The following is a 19,996-nucleotide window of genomic DNA, read 5'->3' as shown; positions in this document are numbered from 1 at the left end:
GTGCAGTTGGCATGCTGACAGCAGGAATGTCAACCAGAGCTGTTGCTCGTGTATTGAATGTTCATTTCTCTACCATAAGCCGTCTCCAAAGGCATTTCAGAGAATTTGGCAGTACATCCAACCAGCCTCACAACCGCAGACCACGTGTAACCACACCAGCCCAGGACCTCCACGTCCAGCATGTTCACCTCCAAGATCGTCTGAGACCAGCCACTCGGACAGCTGCTGAAACAATCGGTTTGCATAACCAAAGAATTTCTGCACAAACTGTCAGAAACCGTCTCAGGGAAGCTCATCTGCATGCTCGTCGTCCTCATTGGGGTCTCGACCTGACTCCAGTTCGTAACCGACTTGAGTGGGCAAATGCTCACATTTGCTGGCGTTTGGCACGTTGGAGAGGTGTTCTCTTCACGGATGAATCCCGGTTCACACTGTCCAGGGCATATGGCAGACAGCGTGTGTGGCATCGTTTGGGTGAGCGGTTTTCTGATGTCAATGTTGTGGATCGAGTGGCCCATGGTGGCAGTGGGGTTATGGTATGGGCAGGCGTCTGTTATGGACGAAGAACACAGGTGCATTTTATTGATGGCATTTTGAATGCACAGAGATACTGTGACGAGATCCTGAGGCCCATTGTTGTGCCATACATCCAAGAACATCACCTCATGTTGCAGCAGGATAATGCACGGCCCCATGTTGCAAGGATCTGTACACAATTCTTGGAAGCTGAAAATGTCCCAGTTCTTGCATGGCCGGCATACTCGCCGGACATGTCACCCATTGAGCATGTTTGGGATGCTCTGGACCGGCGTATACGACAGCGTGTACCAGTTCCTGCCAATATCCAGCAACTTCGCACAGCCATTGAAGAGGAGTGGACCAACATTCCACAGGCAACAATTGACAACCTGATCAACTCTATGGGAAGGAGATGTGTTGCGCTGCATGAGGCAAATGGTGGTCACACCAGATACTGACTGGTATCCCCCCCCCAATAAAACAAAACTGCACCTTTCAGAGTGACCTTTTATTGTGGACAGTACTACTCCGATACTTTTTTTTAACAACGCATAAGGATTTTTAATACTGTGGGACTGTGATTGCTTCAATTTTTGACTGTTAATTGCTTTTCAAGAGCAGATGCTGTAGAGCACACACAAAAATATTTCACAATGACATGTTGGAGCTCATAAATGGTTGCTGTTATTTGCTGGAAAGACAAGCACTGCAACACAAAAGCTGTCTCCATTGTTAATTTCTACATGGAATCCAACTGTAAATCTACGCAGCACACAGTGTTTTACACAAATGTCAAGTTTGACTATTGTTTCACTCAACAATGTGTAGAAAACTCACTACTGCTGCTGAAAGGGCTGTTGATTGTCAGTTACATAAACAGAACAAGGACCTCTTCACAGGTGGATTTGATGCTCTAATTTAAAATGTCAATTAAATAGCTGTAAGATCATGCTCTACTCACTGTATTTTGTATTTATCTACATAATTTTGTAAGGTGAAAGGTCAAAAATGGATCTCATTAGTGTGTAGGTCAGTGTTTGATTAGTGTTTCAGCATCAGTCATAGAAAGACTGGTGTAATCAGTGCAATGTTACACAAATTGAAAACAGCAGTCATAGAAACTTCAACTCAATAAAAGGTTCCAGTAAGTAATAAAGCTCTAAATAACAACATAAGTCATTTCAAGGCTCTACACATGAGCAAAGTTTCACCATTGCCCATCCCATAAGCAAGCACATTGGCAGCAGTGGTCTTTTGTCTTAGTTGATTATTGGAAAAAACCTCAAGCAGACCAGACTCATTTGGGGTGACCACTTACTATGACCAAACAACCAAATCCTACAAATAAAGCACTGAATGAACCCCATTTGTGGTTCCGTGCCTCTGTTTGTTTGTCCACAGCAAAGACAAGACTCAAAGGATTATGGCTTTCTGTGTGCATAAGCCACTGTGGCACATCCTTCTTAGATAATTCATTATGCCATTTAAACACACAAGCCATATTATCACTACAGGAGAGCTCCCATATTGGTGACCATCACCAATGGAGGGAGGTGATGGTCAAATGGTTAAAGCATTGGGCGGTAGTTCACATCCCTGTTAGACCAGACTAAGGTCTAACAAGGTCTTTAATCCCCAAATTGCTAAAAGATAATTTCAAGAGATACAAATGATTGAATCCATCACGGATCACTGTTGTAATGTGTTCACCTTGGTCACATCATCAGCCACAGTCTGAAAATAATAACTTATAAATTAAAAAAAAAATGAATAGAATAGAATAGAAACTTTGTCATTGCACATAGCTGCATTTAGCCCATCCTAATTACAGTTAGACACAATCTAACCACTAGGAGCACTGGGCAGCCACAGTCCTGTGCCCGGTGACCAATTCCAGATGTAGACACTGCCTTTGTCAGGGGCAGAGAAAGGAGCAGACCCTAAATAAGCATGTTTTTGTTGAGCAGACACGGCGAGAACGTGTAAACTACACACAGAAAGGCCACGGGTGGGAATCAATCCCATGACCTTCTTGCTGTGAGGAAACAGTGCTAATCACCAAGCCACCATGCTTCCGGGGTGATAAATGGATAGAGCTGGCTTACATGATGGCGAGGACAAAGGTGTGTGTGTGTGTGTATATATATATATATATATATATTATATATATATATATTTTTTTTTTTGTATCTATTGGCAGAATGCAAATGAGCTTGAAAAGTTCATACCACCACCTACTACTGAGTGTGTGGAATCATGTCATTAATTTTTCTAAGTCAATACAATGCATAGCATGAAAATATAAAATATAAAGTATCAAAACATATGATAAATGACTTAACACTCTTTGGGAAAACACAAGTTTGATAGTTTTAGCACAATCACACAGCACTTTTAAAAGGATGAACAAAAGCTCTCTGAGAGTGCTTAAGTTTATTTGTGAACTAGAGCCACTGCTCTGATGTGATGATTCCAACAGTGTGTTTTATTGTTATTCCAAATGCATTTATTTATTTATTTATTTATTATTATCAGTATTATTTACTAAAACACAACTTTGTAACTAGTCTTCACTCAGGCAAAGATGGCTACCTGTACAGTTTAACAAAAGTAGAACAAAGAATTGATAATAGAGGCTGAAAATACAACCAGGGGGTGAAGGTTGGAGTTCCAGTGAAATGGACTGTATAGCTCATGAGTCTGCAATTGCATTGATGCCAGTGCAGCATCTTGGCACAAGCAGTCATGTGCTTGCTTCTAAGACAGAAGGGTCTGGGTTGAAGACCACCTGTGCCTATTCTACACACCCTCTGGCATTGCATCATGAAAGATATCTAGTGTAAAACCTGTACAAACCAACATGCTGATCAATACTGGATGAGTCACTTTCAAACATGATGGAGTATGAGTTCATCCAGCTTCTCACATTTCCTAATTCCTTCAGCATCCACACATGATGTGCCAGTCCTCTTCCATCTATGGCACAAGACTTTAGATTGAGGTTGGCTTCCCTGGTCTGTAGCACTTCTCTAATATTCAGATTTAAAAATCAGTGATGGATTGCAGATTTACATGCTTTTCTCTTTATTTGCCCTGATGCCTCTTGGTGCCCCCTAATTTCTGTAGCATGAGGGAGATGACAGCCTCCAATTCCCCTTGATGGGATACCAGTCAACAGATTAATTCCCCAGCCAAGGCTGGTACCCATTTAGAGCTGGATAGACAGGGACAAAATAAACTGCCTTTTACAAGGACACAGACAGCAGTGTGACTGGTAATTGAACTCAGGTCTACATATTGTTACCCAAACTCCTGTCCACTTAGCTACAAGATCTACGTGTTTTTTTTTTTTTGTTTTTTTTTTAATCCATGATTAAAATTTGCTTCAGTCCATCTGAAATACATTATGGAGTCCCACTATTTATAACCAACCACTGCAGCATCTTGTCTCATTAGAAAGCCCCTCTGGCTGAATTAGTAAAATCAGCTGTTAGTTGGAATTAAACCTTGCATATTCATGAGCTTCAATTGAGCTACCAAAATGACTTCATATCCATACTGATTTTGACTCACTGTAATTTTGAATTTGTGACTGCATATCAGGCAGCACGATGGAGGCTTATTGAGTACATCTTATTAACTAATGTATGATGTGAGTCTGAATGGCCTGATTTGCTTCTCTGATCCACTTGTTGATTAAGTCATTAGTGTATACACATCTATAAGGAGGGTACAGTTGTGGTCCTTTGTTGTTTAAAAGCCTGTATATCCCACCATTGGGGAATCTCACATTTTATTTGTGAGATACTGACAAGCCAAAATGAGATGGGTGGTAGGGGGTTAATGCTCTTAAATAGCAAACAATAAAAATTAAAGTCTGTAATCACTGAAATAGCCCTTGCTCTGTGTCCCAAAGGTTCACACTGAATTATTTAAAAAGGGTTCTCCAGTATTTTCAGCCTGCAATGAGCTCCTTGCAGTGTAGTTTGGACTGAGAGTTTCACTGCACACTAAGGAGCTGTCAATGAAGACTATAGTCTATACTGAAACAGCATTATCCCCCCATCCCCCTGACCTGTCACTGTTAATTAATATCCAATTTCCTCTTGAGGACGAGTTACTTAATTAACTGCCTGTTGTTTTGATATAATTTATCTCGAAAATTACTGAGCAGTAATGAATTAAGAACAGCCTGCTCCAAATGAAAAACAGCTGATGATGAATGTCTACAGCATCTGTGCCACTATAAAATATAGAACACAAAATCATACAGAATTCAGTTAAAAAACCCAATAATTCTCATAATAAAACATAAAAACAGATTGAAAATCAATGGATTCTGTTATTTCATTGAGCCACCATGCTGACTAATGGATCAAACTGCTGTGTGTGTGTTCCAGGTACAACCAGAAAATAGTGTTTGACTGCATTTTATTCTGTTTATAACCCTATTTGGAATCAAAAGGAAAAAAAAAAAAAATACAAGATTCAGATGTTAACTTTGTCAGAACAAAAAAGTATAAACCTTTGCAACCTTAAGTTATTTCAAGCATTTTCAACCGAAATATGACTTATTACTGAACATGTGATAAAAGAGTAATTGTCTTTGCATCAAAACATTTCAGCAAATATACAGTGGGGGAAATAAGTATTTGATCTACTATAATTTTGCAGATTTTCCCACCTACAAAGAATGGAGAAGTCTGTAAGTTTTATCGTAGGTACACTTCAACTGTGAGAGAATCTAAAAAAAAAAAAAAATCCGGAAAATTTTTAATTTTTAATTCTGGCTCTCACAGACCTGTTAGTTATTCTTTAAGAAGCCCTCCTATTCTGCACTCTTTACCTGTATTAATTGCACCTGTTTCAATTGTTACCTGTATAAAAGACCCCTGGGCACACACTCAGTCAATCACACTCCAACCTATCCACCACGGCCAAGACCAAAGAGCTGTCTAAGGACATCAGGGACAAAATTCTAGACCTGCCCAAGGCTGGGACAAAAGGCAAGCAGCTTGGTGAGAAGACAACTGTTATGATTATTTATTAGAAAGTGGAAGAAACACAAGATGACTTGTCAATCGCCCATGCTCTGGATTCCATGCAAGATCTCACTTCACTCAGAAGTGAGATCTGAGAGAAAGCTCAGAACTACACAGGAGGACCTGGTCAATGACCTGAAGAGCACTGGGACCACAGTCACAAAAATTCCATTATTAATACATGATGTCGCCATGGTTTAAAATCCTGCAGGGCAGCAAGGTCCACCTGCTCAAGCCAGCACATGCACAGGCCCATTTGAAGTTCATGAGTGACCATCTGGATGATCCAGAGGAGGCACGGGAGAAGGTCATGTGGTCAGATGAGACCAAAATAGAACTTTTTGGAAGCAACTCCACTTACCATGTTTAGAGGATGAGAACAACCCCAAGAAAACCATCCCAACCATGAAGCATGGGGTGGAAACATTATACTCTTGGGCTGCTCTTCTGCAAAGGGGACAGGATGGCTGCACTGTATTGAAGAGAGGATGGATGGGGTCATGTATTGTGAGATTTTGGCAAACAAGCTCCTTCCCTCAGTAAGAGCATTGAAGATGGGTCATGGCTGGGTCTTCCAGCATGACAATGGCCCCAAACACACAGCCCGTAAGAAACATTTCAATGTCCTGGAGTGGTCGAGCCAGTCTCCAGACCTGAACTCAATAGAAAATCTTTGGAGGGAGCTGAAACTCCAAACCTGAAAGATCTGGAGAAGATCTCTATGGAGGAGTGGACCAAAATCCATGTTGCAGTGTGTGCAAACTTGGTCAAGAACTACAGGATTCATCTGTCCTCTGTAATGACAAACAAATGTTTCTGTACCAGTTGTTAAGGTTTGTTTTTCTAGGGGACCAAATACTTATTTCATGCAATAAAATGCCAATTAATTATTTAAAAATCATACAATGTGATTTTCTGAATCTTTATTTTTAGATTCTGTCACTCACAGTTGAAGTGTACCTATGATAAAAAATACAGACCTCTCCATTCTTTGTAGGTGGAAAAACCTGCAAAATTGAGAGTGGATCAAATACTTCAGCCCCTTGGTATTTCATATATTTTCATTTGTTTATGGCATTTCAAATACAAATGTAAATTAGGCTTCTCAATATAAAAATTTCTAAAATTATCTTCCTGAGGCTCAAACTGAAAGTAAATTTCTACACCTTGATATAAATTAATTAAAAATATAAAATCCAAGATGATGGGTTGCATAAGTAATCAGCCCCTTTGGTATAATACCTGCAAATGATTAGTTTAATTGTCAGTTTTCTTCAGACAAGTCAGGGGATGGATACATGAACATTTCCAAGTCACTGAATATGTCTTGAACTTTATTTACATCACTTCATCATCATGAAGGAGTACAAACAGTATGGCTCTCTATGGTAAATCTGTGTGAAGGTGACACAAACTGAGTGACTGTGCAAGAAGGAGAAGACTGAGGAAAGCCACCAAGACACCCAGACAAGCTGGAAGACGTTACAGGCTTCTGTTGCTGTGGAGAAATTGTGCATAGTGCATGTATTGCATTTTGGATACCCGGTTATACAGCTTCATGATGAAGTGGTGTAGAGGAGGATTTTTAAAAAAAAGAAGACCTGAAACTTCAGCTACAATTTGCCAGAAAGTACATCTGATATGTAAGCCTAGATTTGATGTTTTGGTGAATCAATCATGCTTGTGTCAGTGCACCTTAAGTTGCATGGACAATTATAGGCCTATAGCCTTGGCCAGAATTCTGTCAAAAGTTGTGGAAAAGATCTTGCTTGATAGAGTAAGTGTGTATCTCTCTTCCTGTGACAACCAGTTTGGTTTTAAAGCAAAGCATGGGGCAGACATGTATATGTGCACTCAAGAAAATAGTGAACCTGTATAGGGCCAAAAATTAATCTGTCCTTATGTGCTTTATTGATGCTTCCAAAGAATTTGATAGAGTGAATCACAGGAAGCTATTTATGAAGGTGAGTCAAAGGGGCATGCCTGGTTATATTGTGAGGGTTCTGGTTTACTGGTATGCTCACCAGAAGATGCAGATCAAATGGGGAGGCAGTGTATCCGCCCCCTTTGGAGTTGGCAATAGTGTTGGGCAGGGAGGAATCCTGTCACCAATTTTATTGAATTTACATGGAAATTATCTGTCTATGCAGTGGTGAATTGCTGGTGAACCGTCTTATGTATGCAGATGATTTGGTTATCATTAGCCCAAGTAATGCTAGACTACAGCAACTCCTAAATATCTACACTGAGTTTGGTCTAATGCATGACATTAAATACAATGGTAGCAAGGGTGCTATTTTAATATGTGGAACCAAGCAGGACAAAAAAAAAAAAAAAAAATTTTCCTGCTTTTAAACTGTCTGGCAATGTTCTTGAAGTATGTAGCAAGATTAGATACCTTGGACATTTTATAAATGATGAATTAAAAGACAATGATGATATATACAGTCAAGGCTGCAAGTTGTGTACAATGATGCTATGCACATCCTTTAAAAAAATATCCAGAGGGGGCAGTGCCAGCCAGATGTTTGTCACTGCAGGAGGGAGCACATTCCATGCACTCTTAAGAGATTTAATGTTTAAATTTGCAATTAGACCCAAGGAATCTGGGAATAGTATTATTTTGGCCCTTGCAAATCCCACCCTGAGCTGCTCTCGCTATACCTCTAGCCTGAGGGAGCACTGGCTGAAATGTTTGCACATAATCTGATCTTTTATACTGTATATTTTTGTACTGTACTTGCCTTGTGCTATCTATGGACCTGAGTCTGAAATAAAGTTTTCAATTCAATTCAATATAAAGTTTATATATCCTGGCAGAATTTTAGCTTTTTGGCATTTTTTCAGAGAATAATGATAACACAACAACTTTTTTGTCACTCATGGTTCTGTGAAGCCATTTATTGTGAAATAACTGTGTTTACCCTTTTTAAATCACAATGAGAACAGAAACTAACCAAATTACCCTGATACCCTGGTAATTGTGGCCTGATAACATGCACACAAGTTGACACAAATGGGTTTGAACGACTACAAAAGGTAACATCCTGATCTGTGCCCTGTTTGCTTGTCATCAGTGTGTGTGGATATATAACGTCAGTGAGTTTCTGGCCTCCTGACAGAGCCTTGCATCTTTCATCCAGTGCTGCATTGACATTTCTTGTTTCTGAGTCATAGGGGAAGCAAACAAATTGTCAAAGAATTCAGGAAATTAATATAAAAAGATATCCAAGGGACTGAGAATGCCAATTAGAAGTGTTCAAACTCTAATTAAGAATTGGGAAATGAGGGATTCTGTTGGAACCAAATCACAGTCAGGTAGGTAGACCAACAAAAAAATTCAGCACCTGCCAGGAAAATTGTTTGGGATACAAAAAAAAAAAAAAAAGCAAGCCCAAAAAATAACTCCAACTGAAATACAGGACTTTGTTGGTAGTATCTCGCTTACAATACGCCAACCAACACAGAGAACAAAGCTATTTGGAGTGATGAGACCAAAATTGAACTTTTTGGCCACAACCATAAATATTACTTTTAGAGATGAGTAACAAGGCCTATGATGAAAGGTACACTCTTCTTACTGTGAAGCAAGGAGGTAGATGGCTCACATTTTGGGGATGTGTGAGCAAAGAAGGCAGAGGAAACTTGGTCAAAATTGATGGCAGGAAAAATGCAACATCTTATTGTTGGATTTTAATTCCAATTTTTCCAGGGTTGACAGGGAGCGCACTCAAAAACTGACGGAAAAAGACTTCAATTTATTGAATAAATGCCTTCACTGAACAGCTCATGTCTACATCAGCCTGCAGGCTCACCATACACACACTGCCTGCCTCTTCACCGTGTAAACCAGCTCAGCCCCCAGATAGGCAGGCCATTCCCCTTAGTGTGGATCAGTAAAGTTATGTGATTATGTTTGAAAGATGTTGCATTTTAACGTTCTTTCTGCTCTTTTGTCCTTTGCTGTTTATTCCTTTTTTGTTTTACATATATATCTATTTACAACAAAGATCTGTCCCTTCATCTGCAATCTGTTGCCCTTTCCTATGATCGGGTTCACCAGAGCGTCGCTCGCCACTAACCGTGGCCTGACATCATTAAACCTATTGCAGTGGTTTTATGAAGGCCAGTGTCACAAAGTCTATTTTTATTACCATCTGTACAAATGCGTTCGTCAGCTCTGTGCAAACCTTCATCAGCATAACAGATTGAATCAGTCAACACATCCAGGCATGATCTCTGTAGTACCTGAGTAAGGAGTAACACTTGCTTGAATGATTCACCTTAGTCTGTGTGGCCAGGGGTACGTGTGGTCAGAGCCACCCTTACACACAATCACACTGCTGAAGGTCAAGGACTGTTTGTGTCCCTGATGAAACTAAATATGCAGTTTAATACACAATACACATAAACAGTGACAACAGTAACAAGTGCATGCAAAAAAATCTGAATTACTGTGAAGGATCTGCCCAACTTGCAAATTCAGTGAAGGACATTAAGGAGTGTTTCCTTTAATTTGTGATATCTGAGAAGCAACAACTAAACTTTGTAGGTAAAAACATTTTAATAAGTTGTGTTTTTAATCAATGAAGGTGTCATCTGGAATTGAAAATAAGTTAACTGAAAAACTTGCACAGACATTTTGGCAGGAAGAATACAAACAATTCAAATTCAAACAAAATACTGGCCTTCAGCAATAACCATACAGTCACATCGGATGTGATTATATGATTACGCAACGCTGAAAGCAGAATTAATTTAAGCATAGAAATAATTTGGAAAAAATCAAGTGTCATATGAAGAGGCTTTAGATATGTGTCTCAGTCATCAAAGTGAAGTGTTTAATGAAACCATTAAACCCTTATACAGTAGTGTTCAGAATAATAGTAGTGCTATGTGACTAAAAAGATTAATCCAGGTTTTGAGTATATTTCTTATTGTTACATGGGAAACAAGGTACCAGTAGATTCAGTAGATTCTCACAAATCCAACAAGACCAAGCATTAATGATATGCACACTCTTAAGGCTATGAAATTGGGCTATTAGTAAAAACAAGTAGAACAGGGGGTGTTCACAATAATAGTAGCATCTGCTGTTGACACTACAAACGCAAAACTATTATGTTCAAACTGCTTTTTTAGCAATCCTGTGAATCACTAAACTAGTATTTAGTTATATAACCACAGTTTTTCATGATTTCTTCACATCTGCGGGGCATTAATTTTGTTGGTTTGGAACCAAGATTTTACTATTATTCTGAACACTACTGTATGTCCAATCAAAATCAGGATTGCATTGGCTTCATTAGTTTTAAAACAATTAAAAATTGTTAATCAATACATCAATGCGAGTGATCAGTGTCAGTTACACACAGAAGTCAAAATGTTTACAAATTTGACGTCAATGTTTTTATTTTTCTCTGTCATTTCTTTCCTGGAGCCATAGAGTGTAATGCGGTCCACCACAGCGTTCGGGTACAGCAACAAGCTGTCAAAGGATTGTCCACTGGCTAAATAAAAGTGAAATAAATAAATAATAAAAATGATAAATTGTAGAGTGAGCTTTATGTTTGTACTATATGAAATATAAATGATGTGGGGGAAATAACTAAAACCTCTGAAAAAAAGGAAAACAATTTGTGATTGCTTGAATGCTTTGTCAAGATGAATATATCCCTATTTGTTTAGTGATTCAATTAGAAGTCTTACTTCCTTAAGTCTCTTAATTTCATAATTAAATCCATTAAAGATCATACCATGGTGGACATAATGTGTTTGACAAACCCATAGTATTATTTATTTATTTATTTTTTTAATCTGGACCGTGGGCGATGGTTTCACCCAACAACTTCCTGTTCATGTTCAGTGGGTTATTTCCGAAGCGAGTCATTAGCATTCTGCTTAAAAGGGTGGAATAAACTTGAAAATCATGGGGTATAGCTTCAGGCCAACTTCAGGGGCTTGAAGTTTGTTATTGCTGTCTGATGGTATAGCCTTAATGTAGTCTCTGGCTACAATGTGATTCCAGGCTCTTGCCACTTTCTCGTGCATTTTTGGTGTTCGGCTTTCTGTATGTGAATCTTTTGACATCTGAGTTTGCTCTGCCATGGCACTAGCAGATTTTAGTTGTGTTTGTTTCCTCCTACAGCAAGTAACCTTGGTAGCATTTGCTACCATAAAAGATATTTGAATTTGCATGAAAATTGCAAGGTTCCTTCAGGTTGTTGTGAAGCATCCAACAGCATCGAGATCCATCCTCTGTTCACGGTCTGAGGAAAGGTTTTGGACAGAGTTACACTGTTAATACCACAGATTTAACAAGATTGAAAAATCCTTCAGCAACTTTGATAAACAATCAGAGGTGGGACGAATTCACCAGCAAGTCACTCTCAAGTCATGAATCGGCAAGTCACAAGTCTCAAGTCAAGTCTCAAGTCATAATGACCACCAGTTGTTTGCAAGCTGATTTGAGACCTGAGTTGAGACTTGTGACTTGGGACTTGAGACTTGCCGATTAACGACTTGACAGTGACTTCGTCCCACCTCTGCAAACAATAGTGAAATGTATGTTCAAAGGGAACATGGCTCTCTCCCAACATCACTACTGCTTGTGGCATATGAAAATAATAAAAGCAAACCTGGTTTCCCATCTAGCATGGGAAAATGAGCCATATTTCGACATCTTTATCCCAGTCATATGATCATCAGACATGGCTAGTGAGAACACAATAGTGTTTGTAGGTTTTAAGGTACAGCTTCCTCTAACAAGTGAATTCAATACATTTTTAATGACTGTTAGTTCTATGATTTTTGCCTTGCCTTGTATTGTCTTTTTTCATTTTGAAACAGAATTAATGGATAATGAATTGACTGACTATGAATGAACAATTAGTGAATCATTTCCTTTTATTCATAGCGACAATTTACAGTATGTGTGTTAATGCTTTTGCTGAAATTAATGTAAATTTAATTTGTGAACTTTTTCTTAAAAACACGGTTAGCAGTATTGCACATGCGCAGTTAATTTTTACCCTAAGCGCGGTCACGTACGGGGCTTTTGTTTGACTTGTGTCAAACAAAAGCCAAACAAAAGCCAGAAAAACAACAGGAAAATGAGTCACCAATCGGGAGAAGCTGCTTCCCCACGACCTTTCAGAGCTATGCTAAATGGAGGGTGGACTGAACAACACGGCGACCAATCGGACAGCTAGCACAGTCGCACAGCACCCGAGTTTAGGCCACAATCCCAGACTGAGCATGGGTATGACGGTCGAGGTGATGGCACAGACCTAATCGATCCAAAAATCCCCATTGTCGGACATCCACAAGCACCCAGCTCAACCAGCAGAGCTTCTTCTGTTAAGCTGTGAGAGGAAGAAGAAGTGGCAGGTGAGAATTTAAAAATAAAAGCTGACACTACAGCACTGATAATGGTTCAATATTTGGCTAACAATAGTTTAGCCTATTAGCGGCTGAATTAGCCCAGCTGGTGAACACTTTAATTTGTACACGGGTCTCGGCAGTCCTCTCGTCTAATTTTTATCTTTTCCAACTGAAGCTGCAGGTTATTTTGTTACTCCTGAGGCCACGAAAACTCATGTTTGAATAAGTCAGATGTTTTCCCCAGGGAGTTTGTCCGTGTCTTTAATTAATGTAATTTCATTTAATATATTTCATTTATATAGTGCCAAATCACAACAAAGTTGCCTCAGGTGCGTCACACAAGTAAGGTCTTACCAACCCCCAGAGCAAGCACACAGATGACAAGTGGTAAGGAAAAACTCCCTCTGAGGAAGAAACCTCAAGCAGACCAGACTCAAAGGGGTGACCCTCTGCTTGGGCCATGCTACTGACACAAATTACAAAACAATTCACAAAATGAGTATACAGGAAATGTTGCTGGTGGACAGGACAGGAGAGCCTCAGAAAACAGACACCACACCCATTGCGTACAATGATGCTATGGAGCCATACCTCAAACAGAGAAAAAAAAAAAAAATCAGGTATCAGAAAGACAACAAATACAGTATAATTTGTCAACATTAAGCAACAAGAAGAACAAAAGAAATACTCAGGTGATCACCGGCCACTAGGCCTAAGCTTCACTAAAAGACCCAGAATTTAGATAAAGTTGAGGCTGCGCCCCACTCTCTTTAGTATTAAATTAATTTAAAAGGGTAGAAAGCATAGTATCATACTATGCCAGTATGCTAGCCATACAAAAGGGAAAATAACTGCGTCTTAAGCCTGGACTTGAAAGTCTCTACAGAATATGACTGTTTTATTGACGCATGGAGATTATTCCACAATAAGAAAAAGCTCTGTGACCCACAGACTTGTTATTCACCCTAGGGACACAAAGTAGTCCTGCACCCCGGGAAAGCAAAGCCTGGGCCGGTACATAGGGTTTAATTAGGTCAGCTAAGTAGGGAGGTGTCGGTCCGTGAACAATTTATAGGCTCGTAGCAGAACCTTAAAATCTGATCTCACAGGTGACATGAAGCCAGTGAAGACATGCCAAAATGGGTGTAATATGGTCAAACCTTCTGCTTTGTGTCAAATCTGGCAGCAGCATTTTGAACCAATTCTTTGTTTTTTTTTAACTGTGTAGTTTTTTGTTATATTCCAAGTGTATATAGAGATTTTTTCTTTTCTTTTTTTTGCCCTTGTATTTGTGCCACAGATGCACTTCAAAAACTCCCAGTGATGCATCTGGGTGGTGGTGGACACCAGAGGCTCCCAAATTGAATTAGATTGGAGTAGGCCAAATGTAACGGTCACCAAAATAATTAATTTAGGGTTAATACTTATTATTTAATTATTACTCTGGCCACCACCTATTCTTATTTTTTATAGCATAGGTAATATAATTTAAACATCAATTTATCAGTCTCAAATGAATTAATCTGTCTTGATTTAATTTAATCAATCTCTGATCTGAAAGTTATGAATTCTCACAATACAGTTGACCAAGAGTTTCCTTCTGTACACAAAATAAGCCACAGCAGAAATGTTTACAGTTTATTTACAATTTATTTAAGAAATGAACATTTTACTGGCATTTAGGACAGTGATTGAAAATAAGTTCATTCATGGAAACAATTTCTTACTCACTCATGAGACATTGGAATTAAAGAGAGATGGCTTAAAACTTAAGTAAATAAATCTGAATGGAATTTAGTGATGAATTTTGAAGCCAATTATTAAGAAAAATATTAAATAAGCCTGAATATGTTTAAAAAGGAGGAGCCACCTGTATCCATAGACAACAAACCCTTTTTGTGGAACCATCAACTAGGTCACTTAGCTGCTGTTGAAGAGTTGTTTGGATGGTCCGATCCATCCATCGTGGATGTTCATGCTCCGGGCAGCATGAGCTCCCTTGGGTCGGAGGGGTTAACTCAAAGGTGTCCCCAAATGATCCCAAGGCTTGAGTCGGCTGGCTTCGCCGACGGTTAACTCCTGGTTTGAAATCAGCTCCGTTGTCAGCTTGCAGGAACCCAGAGGTAGAAGGTGTTTGTTGAAAATGGTGTCTGGTAGCTTTAAAAAAAAAAAGTTGTTGGAGCCAGATTAAAGTCTTTGTGAATTTTTTCAAAAAGTAAAACTTTAAGAGCGTTGAAAAAATTATTAAAAGGAGAAGTCGCTTTTCTGTAAATTTGCTCTTAATTTGAAAAGCTCAGCTCGGAAGTTCTCTTAAGCATTCAAAAGACTTGACACGCCTTAAAGCGTCAGGTTAAACTTTAAGTTTGTCAAAGTAAAGAATGAATGAATGAATGCCACTTGGTAGCTTAGGCTTAGCTTAGCTTAGCACTGCTTAGCAATGGGCCCTTGGCCCAAAAATATAAATTAAGCATTTACAAAGAAAAAGGAAAGAAGAAGGGAGAAGGCAGAAGAAGAAGGGAGAGCAGAAGCCGAAGGGTCGAGCGAGGCTCTGTCCTAACTTCTTAAAGGGGGACTGATGTCACCAAACTCCGCCCATTTAGGGTGTGTAACTTTACAGAAAACTCCATGTCCTCAGAGGAGACTCAAATGATTCAACTATTTAAAACACATTAATTAATTTAAAATACTATTATTCTAAGACACTCAAATGGACACATTATTCATCATCACTTAAACACATCCTCTGGGTTAAAACAGAATAGTTCAATCTCAACATTTAGATAATGCTTAAAGGTCACACACACATCAGTTAAAATGAGCACGTCACTAAACTGGAATGATTACATGCAAAGCATTTTGTTTGAATATCAATACAAACATAAGTCTTTAGATATAAATGAAAGAAATACTGATATAAAATTTTATTCAAACCGAAGGTCTTTATCCTTTGCTTTAAAACCTCAAGATAAAAGCTGATTGTCACAACAAAGTTTATGACCACGTGTTATCATGGAGGAAGTGCCCCCCCCAGCTGAGGAGCGGTTCTGTCTTAGCTTGATCATAAAAGTTTGGGTTCTCCTGGCCTGGAGAAGCTCAGATTCTGACGTGAAGCCATTATAATGTCATGTAATTCATAATGACCAAAATTTAACCGATAAAAGGTGAGGACTTCCCTTTGAAGAACTTTGAATTACAGCCTTGTTTTTCATCTGCGAAGCAGTGTTGGGCCATTGGGGGAGGTCTCCAGACTTATCTGAAGATCTCCAGGTGCCTTAGAATTTCTCACTGAGAGTGGAAAGCACAGTCTGTCTCCAGTTGAAAACTCAGGTTATTGTTGAGACAATCTTAATGTACATTATTTAATTAGCATGAATTGAGGCCATGGTGCTACAGTGGTCCTCCTCCCCACCCACACCAGCCGGTTATTCACTTTTTCCCTTATTCCTGTATCTCCTATCTCTCAATACCTCTGTTATACCAAACCTCTCTATATTCCCTTATTCCTGGGAGTGCCTTGGTAACATCTCATGCACCACTTAACAGGCCTATGGCTCACTGGCCGTCTGATGACATCACGTGCTCCGTCACCAGCCCAGATGATATGCTGACTGTTTTTTTTTCTCTTAATCCCTGGGGTCTAATAATGTCAACATGCTCCGTTCATAGCCCAAATGGTATGCTGACCATTTTATCCTCAAATGTCTCATTATTTGAACACAACCTGCTGATGACGCAACCATGCACCATCACCAGCAAAAACAGTAGCAACACCCTATTCAGCCAAGGTCCTATCAGGAGAAACCTCATCAACATCAGTATGTTAATTTACACACCAGAACCTTAAGAGTGCTTCCAGTAACTCTGGACTCCAAATTTAAGAGCCGAAGCTGGGCATTTAAGAAAAGGCTTTCTGCTCACCTTTTTAGTTGTGGCCAAAAGATTCTAAAGTTGGACGAACCACCTATCAGATTCGGTAAAACTACTGTGGATGTTCACCAAATCTCACTGAAAGCCCAGGTGTTCCTGGGTTTCTGCGCCAGTCTGTTGGATTTTAATTCCAATTTTTCCTGGGTTGACAAGGAGCGCACTCAAAAATTGACGGGGGAGCATGCATATCAGTCACTGTCCATGTGTGAGTGGCAGATGAGTTAAGTTTATGTCGGTTTCTGTCCGGTGGTGCTGGAGTTGCAAAATATAAGCAGGCAAAATATAAGGCCATAGAAATTCTTCTGGAGGAAAACAATGGGGCGTTTTTGACCTTCAGAGGCTGATAAGCCTGCCATGTTTATGGTTGAGCAGTGAAAACACATTTGCACCTCTGATGAACAACCAAATTCAATTTAGAGTATTCCGTGGTCTCTGACATCTTCCTTAGCAAGGCGTGCATTTGCTCCGAGATGTTTATCCAACTTGCAATCTGAGTTCAAGGGTTAACGCAGTCTGAGATTGTATCACCTTGCCCAACACATTAATCATGATGGACAGGTGAGGCGTGTCGTGGTTCTGGTGGCAGCCGTCTTGCCAATTCTCCAGTAGGTCAGGGCAGCACATAAACCAATAAGTACCAGCCCTCCTACAATAAAACCAAACATACTGCAAATAAATCTTCGACGTCCTCCACAGAGACTGGCACCGAGCATGCGACACGCCATTTCTCCCAGGCATCAAGAACATGCAGGGTAGGTTCCATCTGGGCATGCAGGGTCCCCCAGCCCTGATCTCCTTGTAGACAAAATGGTGTCAATAGCATTCAGAGACCAGCTGATCAATTCCATGGTTATCGAATATACACTCAACAAAAATATAAACGCAACACTTTTGGTTTTGCTCCCATTTTGTATGAGATGAACTCAAAGATCTAAAACTTTTCCACATACACAATATCACCATTTCCCTCAAATATTGGTCACAAACCAGTCTAAATCTGTGATAGTGAGCACTTCTCCTTTGCTGAGATAATCCATCCCACCTCACAGGTGTGCCATACCAAGATGCTGATTAGACACCATGATTAGTGCACAGGTGTGCCTTAGACTACCCACAATAAAAGGCCACTCTGAAAGGTGCAGTTTTGTTTTATTGGGGGGGGGATACCAGTCAGTATCTGGTGTGACCACCATCTGCCTAATGCAGTGCAACACATCTCCTTCGCATAGAGTTGATCACGTTGTCAATTGTGGCCTGTGGAATGTTGGTCCACTCCTCTTCAATGGCTGTGCGAAGTTGCGATGACGAACTGGAGTCAGGTCGAGACCCCGATGAGGACGATGAGCATGCAGATGAGCTTCCCTGAGATGGTTTCTGACAGTTTGTGCAGAAATTCTTTGGTTATGCAAACTGATTGTTTCAGCAGCCGTCCGAGTGGCTGGTCTCAGACGATCTTGGAGGTGAACATGCTGGATGTGGAGGTCCTGGGCTGGTGTGGTTACACGTGGTCTGCGGTTGTGAGGCTGGTTGGATGTACTGCCAAATTCTCTGAAACGCCTTTGGAGACGGCTTATGGTAGAGACATGAACATTCAATACACAAGCAACAGCTCTGGTTGACATTCCTGCTGTCAGCATGCCAATTGCACGCTCCCTCAAATCTTGCGACATCTGTGGCATTGTGCTGTGTGATAAAACTGCACCTTTCAGAGTGGCCTTTTATTGTGGGCAGTCTAAGGCATATAGGTGATATTGTGTATGTGGAAAAAGTTTTAGATCTTTGAGTTCATCTCATACAAAATGGGAGCAAAACCAAAAGTGTTGCGTTTATATTTTTGTTGAGTGTAGTTTGAAGAATTCACAGTCTGGTGAAGTAGGGACTTTGAAGGTTGGAGCAGAGATAGAGGAGAGAGGAGGAGATGCGCCAGCCCTTGCGGGAGTCCCAAGCAGAAAAAAGAAAAAAGATGAAAAATGAAAAGATGAAATTGTACAGCTTACTTTTGATTAGGAGGTGATGATTGTAGAAAGAAAAGCTTGTTAATGGCCAAATGAATCCATAATAAAGAATAATCCAGTGATGGAGAACTTTAAAAACTGTCACACATGTCAATGTATGACATGGAGTTACAGAGCTGCAGAAGAATCAATCAGGCTTTAAATTAATTAAATAAATTATCATAAATTATACATTTATGTACTGTAAATTTAATAGCTTAACTATTATTATATTATTTTGATAACACCTGTAGCTGGATGTGTTGCTGGATGTGGTTAAATGATTTAAAAAATGTTGAAAACATAAAAGGTTCATTCAGTAGTTCAGCGCCGTTGGAACCAAATAGAATAGAATAAACTTATTCTCTGTCCCACAAAGGTCACAGAAATTCTTCTTCAACAACTGGCTCATAAAACATATAAAATACTCAAACAAAACTTCACTGAAAAAAGAAAAAAAAAAGATTGACAACACAATTGACAGCACAAGCGTCTATCTGGTCTTGATAAGGGCTACTACAACAGAGGGGATGAAAGATTTCTTATAAATATTTTTGCGGGCCAGAGGAACTCTGTACCCCCTGCCTGATGGCAGTAACCGAAAGGAGTGGTGGAGGTGGTGTGAGGGGTCCTCAGTGATCAGGGTGGCTTTCCTGATCACTGAGCGACTGTATAGTTTCAGACAGAGAGGTTTGATGTGAGGCAGTTATTTTGCTTGCATGATTGATAGTCCGGATAAGCTTATTTCTTTGTTTGATGGCGAGGAAATTGGACCAGGATGAGATATTGAAAATAAGAAGCGATTCAATGAGGCATTTATAGACCAGAGATAATATGTCCTTGCTGATGTGGAAAGTCTTCAGTTTCCTCAGAAGGTGGAGACACTGTTGTGCTTCTTTATAGACAGTGCCACTGTGCATTAAGTAGGACAGGCTGGTGTTGATCTCTGTTCCGAGGTACTTGAATGATTGAACCTGCTCCACCATCTGACCCTGGATGCTGAGTGGCTGGAACAGTGAAGATGGTGTTTTGTCTCTGTCCCCACAGCACAGCTCCTTGGTCTTAGAAATGTTCAGTTCCAGGGAGTGTTCAGAAAATGCTTGCACCAAGTTGCCGACTGTGAGCTGGTAG

General features: G+C 39.8%; 2 long non-coding RNA genes across 2 annotated transcripts in view; one reads left to right on the top strand and one right to left on the bottom strand.

Annotated features, from left to right (window-relative positions):
• Positions 1–19,996, bottom strand: part of LOC117507815 — a 1,071,732-nt gene that overhangs the window by 877,308 nt on the left and 174,428 nt on the right. The window lies entirely within an intron of this gene.
• On the top strand, positions 1,287–18,996 carry LOC117507808. Its single transcript, XR_004559844.1, has 3 exons — positions 1,287–1,297; positions 14,567–14,573; positions 18,850–18,996. It is a non-coding gene; the product is annotated as an uncharacterized LOC117507808 (long non-coding RNA).

Source organism: Thalassophryne amazonica, chromosome 1 (assembly GCF_902500255.1).
Source record: "Thalassophryne amazonica chromosome 1, fThaAma1.1, whole genome shotgun sequence".
Classification (NCBI taxonomy): Eukaryota; Metazoa; Chordata; class Actinopteri; order Batrachoidiformes; family Batrachoididae; genus Thalassophryne; species Thalassophryne amazonica.
The sequence above is the reverse complement of the archived record's forward strand: the minus strand, read 5'-3'. Positions and strand labels throughout refer to the sequence as shown.